Source organism: Orycteropus afer, unplaced genomic scaffold (genome assembly GCF_000298275.1).
Source record: "Orycteropus afer afer isolate SDZICR_OR568_19922 unplaced genomic scaffold, OryAfe1.0 scaffold00021, whole genome shotgun sequence".
Taxonomy (NCBI): domain Eukaryota; kingdom Metazoa; phylum Chordata; class Mammalia; order Tubulidentata; family Orycteropodidae; genus Orycteropus; species Orycteropus afer.
In genome coordinates, this window is record NW_006921608.1 from 20688794 (window position 1) to 20694793 (window position 6000).

A 6000-nucleotide genomic window follows, 5' to 3' on the forward strand; every position below is an offset into this window, starting at 1 on the left:
TAGTAGAGAGAAGTAATAGAATAATAAAGACCCTTATAGGGAAGTTTCGTGAAACTTTAAACTTTCACTGGACTAAATCTACATCATTTGGATCTCACAAACTTACCTGCTATGAAATGATTATTAGGGAATTCATGATCCTTCCTTATGTTGTCTGTGCTGGCCATAAGATTATTCAACCTGAATTACTGAAGTATCACCATCTTTAATCCAATATTCTAAAGATTATCTTTCACAGGTTAAAGAAACCTTTGACGAACAGTAACTAGACTCCTGACGTTTGCCTAACATTGCCTCAGGAGAATATATATATTGGAAGAGACATCAGATAAAAGGCTCATTAGAATCTTGTTGGAAGGAATTATACTTAATCCTCTTCATCAATCCATGCACAGCCAAATTAGAGTGAATAAAACCTTGGATCCTTTTGTCACAGTTCAAAAAGGCTAAGACTTCTCTTTGGACTAGCCAACCCACCAGAAAACTGAAAGTTAGTAGTGCCTAAGTCATTTGACTGCTAACCAGAGGTTAGTGGTTCAAACTCACCAGTTGCTCCACAGAAGGAAGGTAGGGCAATCTACTTCCATAAAGATTTACCACCTCAGAAACTCAATGGTGGTCATTATGAGTTAGAATCAACTCGATGGTAGTAAGTGGCCAGCAGCAGATGACATCTGAGGCAGACAGCTGACCCAAGACCATGGACCAGAACTGAAAAATGTACTTCTTTATCTTCTTTTTTTTTTAAAAAAAAAAAAAAACTTTGCTACAGTTATGCCTCTACGAAAGTTTTCCTAGATGGGGCAGATGCTTATGCTCACCATTTCAACAGTTTTAATTGTTGTATATGTGATGCATTTCCAACCTCAAGTCAGTCTGGACTTCCTTGGTGGATCACTCCACTACAGGAATCTGATTTGAGTTTCTCTTCATCTATCGATATAAGAACAGCAGAGAAATAGTTCACTACTATAGGAAATCACTTTTACTAGGTTTTCCTTTGATAAATGACCTCTTTTTGGATCTGAGCAAAACCCAGTTCATAACTTAAACTTTAGTCTTAACACACCCTTACTTTACTGAATAAAGTCGCTCAAGAAGAAGTAACTAAAGAATCTTCCAAAATCACAAGCAATACTCTTCGTATCAACCATATCAACAACTGTCAGATGGATTCATCTGGTTAACTCCCCAGAATTAATAATAGTGTCATGTGCCATCAAATTGATTCTGACCCATAGTGACTGTATATGACAGTTTGGAACTCCCCCATAGGGTTTCCTAGGCTTTAAGCTTTATGGAGCTCTGTTGGTGTCTGCTAACCAGAAGGTTGGTGGTCCAAACCCACCAGTTGCTCCATGGAAGATAGATGAGGTGGTCTGCTTCCATAAAGATTTACAGCCTTGGAAACCCAGTGAGGGTTGCTATAGGTTAATAATCGACTCCATGACAATGAGGTTTTTTTTATTTGTTTGTTTGTTTGTTTTAAGCTTTATGGAAGCAGATTGCCAGGTTTTTTTCTCCCAGGGACTGAGTGGGTTCAAATCTCTGACCTTTTGATTAGCAATGAAGTGTTTAACCACTGCTCTTTATGTCAATAGTTATCAAATTATCTATCAGGTTTCTGCTAGGAACAATGAGCTCTGGAATTTCTAATCAGAAAATTGGCTTGTGATTTCATTGTTTAAGGCATCATGGTTTTGTGGAATGATGTAAGTTGGAGCCAAAGATATCTGAGTTCAAATCCCAGCTCTGCTTCTTACAAGCTGAATAATCTTGACACATTTAGCCAATAGTTTCAATTATTTTTCTTAGGTGTGTTGTAAGAATTAGGGATGTTAATCATTTTCATTTCCCAAATAATGGCTGACAAATAGCAACTAGTTTATATTAGTTTCCTGTTGCTGCTGTATAGCTCAAATGTAGTGGCTTAAACCAAAAAACCAAAACCAAACTCATTTCCATAGAGTTGATTCCTACTCATAGTGACCCCTATTGGGTTTCCAAGGCTATAAATCTTTACAGAAGCAGATTGCCCCATCTTTTTTTCTGCAGAGTGGCTAGTGGGTTCAAACCACCAAGCTTTTGGTTAGCAGCCAAATGCCTTAACCACTACACCACCAGAGCTCCTTAAAGTAAGACAAATTTATTATCTTACAGTTCTGGAGGCCAGATGTCTGAAATGGTCTCACTGACCTAAAACAAGGTGTCAGCAGGACTGTCTTCCATTCCGTAGACTCTATAGTGGAGCAACTGTTGTCTAGTCTTTTCCAGCTTCCAGAGACTGTCTTCATTCCTTGCCTCGTGGCCTCTTCTTCCATCTTCAAGGCAGGCAGTGTGGCATCTTCAGTTATCTCTCTGACTCTGCCCTCTTTTACTGCCTCCCTTTATCAAGGACCCCTGTGATTTAGTCCACCTAGAAGTGTCTCAGAAGAAAGGCCTAGCCATATATTTCTGAAAAATCAGCAGTTGAAAACTCTATGGAGCATAGTTGTACTCTGACACACATGGATCACCATGAGTTGGAAATGACTCTATGGTACTGGGGGTTTTTTTGTGTGTGTATGTGTGTGATTACATTGGGCCCACTGAGATAATCCAGAATAATCTCTTGATTTTAAAGTCAGCTGATCAGTAGCCTTAATTCTATCTGCAACCTTAATTCCCCCTTGTCATGTTATGACCTGGGTATTGTTGGTGGTGAGGCACATTATTCAGGCTACCACAGTACTTTTCTCCCTTAGCACTCATTCATTCATTCATATATTTATTAAGCACTTACTGTATGCCTGATATTAAGGGAAAATATGGATAATAAAAATAACTTTACCCTCAAGAAACCTTCTCTTCTCGTTGAGAGCTTAGATATGCACACAAAATTAACTGACAATACAAAGCAGCATGCATCAAGAGCCATTATGAGCCATTCAAGTTTATGCCACAGACTTTTGGAGGAAAGATCACTTAGATGTGTAAGACAGAAGAAGAAGAAGGAAAAAGAATCACTGGAAATTTTGACTGTCTGTATTTTGATTGTCTCTCCTCAAAAGGTAAATGTGATCTTTGGCTGCATTATAAAAATTGAGAATAACGTTGGTGATTACCTCCCTCCATTCTGCTTTGGTGAATCCCCACCAAACTTTGAAGAAGGAAAAAAAAATAAAATAAAATAAACTCTACAGTGTAGCCAGAGGAAGGCAGCCAGTACAGTGCCATAGCTACATACACAAAGTAAAGATGTTTAACTTTAAAGTCAGGGATATTCATACTATGGTCTTCAAATACTTAAATGACAGTCATATAAAAACAATTCTAGATTTCTCTTCAAAGACCTGGAAGTTGAGAAAAGTACAATATATGTGTTATATATGTGGAAGTTAGACTTAACCTCAATATGATAACTTTAAGGAGTCCTGGTAGCACAGCGGTAAAGTGATGCTGCCAATCAAAAGGTTGGGGGTTTGAACTCACCAGCCAATCCCTTGGATGAGGCAGTCTGCTTCCATAAAAATTACAGCCTTGGGAATCCTATAGGGCAGTTCCACTCTGTCTTATAGGGTTGCTCTGAATTGGAATTGACTCAATGGAAACGAGAGTTTTTTTGTTTTTGTTATTTAATAAATTTATGTGGTTAAAATTTTCTGAAAACAGAATGAGCTACCTTTTCAGTTAATGAGCTTCCTGTGACTAGAGGTATCCAAGTAGAATCTAAACACCAAGAGACAAAGAATGTGCTCCCAAAACACCTTGTTCATTTCTTTAACATTGTATTTACCTTCATTTTATCATTAGTATGCTGGGCTCCCTATAGAAATTGTGCCCTTTTTTCAACTGGGACCCTATCATATTTATTTTTACTTGGCTTAGGAGGAGCCCAATAAATGATGGGTGGATAAGTGTATGGATAGCTGGATGAGGTTGAGGGGCAAACGCAATACCTTTAGAGATCATACAACTCTGAGACTCTCAATTCTCTGAGCTAGGATTTGAGCTAGATTTAAAATGGATTTGGAACCAAGAAAGGGAGTGGTTGCAGTGCAGTCTAGGTGGGAACCACAGAGTAAGAAATGACCCCAAGAGGAGAGTATACAAGGTCTGAGTGGAGGAGCTATGTTGGTAAGAGCAGCAGTTAGCACTGGGGCACAAGAGAGGGTCTTGATTTGGGAAAGTCTTTAATTTTGAGGATGTTGGACTTTCTCATTCTGCAATCTATACTCGGGTTCTCACTTGACTGAATCATGATGAAACAGGAGAAAGAGTGATCTGACAATTGTAGGCATCATGGATCTCTTGTGAAGAACAAGTGGCAGGAGACCAGCTGAAGCAATTACCTAAATATGGGGGTGTCAAAGGGGCAAGGAGGCCACATCTTCCGACCTCCTCTAACTGCCCAAGAGGACAGAGTCATCATGAATAGCCCAAGGCCTATTCCTGTGAGACTAGACATGCTGCCTCCTTCCAGTCCTTCCATCAACCCTGACACCAACCATTCCTCCCCACCACCTTTCAGTTGAGTTCAATAATTCACTGCAGTGGCCACACAGAAGTCACAGATTATGGGGCTTATTAGGGATGCACTAGGCTACAATTCAAGTTCAGGAACAACACTCTGTCTCTCTCAGCCTGCTGTCTCTCAGACAACAGTCTCTCTCTCAGCAGTGCATGCCTCTCGGTGTCTCTTTGAGCAGCACGTTTCTCTCAGGAGCATGTCTTTCTCAGCCAGCGGTCAGAGAGACTCCTCCTGCCTCTAGGAGGGCTCCTTTTGAGCCTGGCAGAGTGGCCAAACCATCCAATCATAACATCAGAATTCTAAACACCTGAGAGAGAGAGCAAACTTCCCAGAACATTGCCACTCGCAACAGAAATACCCCAGGTGGATAACTTTAACAATCAGGAGCTCCTCAGTTGGTCACGGCAAATTCCACCATGAAGTTTACAAAGACTTATGGCTAGGAAAGCCATACCAGGTAATTTACTACACTGCAGGGGGTAAAGAGTTAAAATTCAGAGCTGGCCAGTGGCAGCAAGAATGTCAAGGAGGGGGCAGATGGGAAATAGGTTACACAAAAGGGTCTGCACTTAGTGGTGAGGTAAGTAAGAGAGAATGAAAAACAGGAAGGGATCAAGGAGGCCTAAAACTCTGCACATGGGCAACCTTGAAGATAGACATTCATGTCCATTGAGTTTCTCCTCTTTCTTTCTTACTGAGTTGGAAGAAATATGGGAAAATACATCCAGGACTTTTTAAAAATTGTTTTCATTAAGTTCATAGCTGAAAATGATCTGTTTTTAATATTTATGAGAATAGAAAGCCATGAGTATTAGTCCATGAAAGGCAAACGTTTTTTAGAGTTGAACTGTAATAGGTATTGGTAAACTTTACACTAAATAGTAATAATAATAGGTACTGTTGATTGAAGCTATTCTGCCTGTACAGAATTAAGCCATGTTGTATGTATCATTTCATTTCATTAAATGACCTGTGAGTGCAAAAGCATTAGCTTGTACTTCACACCGTGTCTGCTTTAGGGCAGCACCCAGAGAAAATTGCCATCCATGTTAGTACCGAGAATAATTATGTCTCTTAAGTAATTGGATTTTCTTTTTTAAACAATTTTTGAACTCTGAACTGAATAATTACCTGATACGAATCTCTGTGTGTGTCAGGGGAAGAAGAAGGTTGGAAGAGTTACACAAAATTTCAGAGCCAGAATTTTGGCCTAGTTATAAGATTTTTTTAGCCTCTTTACTATTTCCATTTTCTATCCTCACTGTTATTTTTCTGTTCGCAATCTCCTTTTAATTTTATACTATCTTGATTTTATATATCCCTGAAAGTAATTATAAACTCATTCTGAAACAAAGAAGAGAAAAAGTACAATTCTATTTACATTAATTCCGACTATATAGATGAGAGTAGCCCTAGTGGTACAGTGGTACAGCCCTTGGCTGCTAACCAACAGGTCAGCAGTTTAAACCCACCAGCTGCTCCATGGGAGT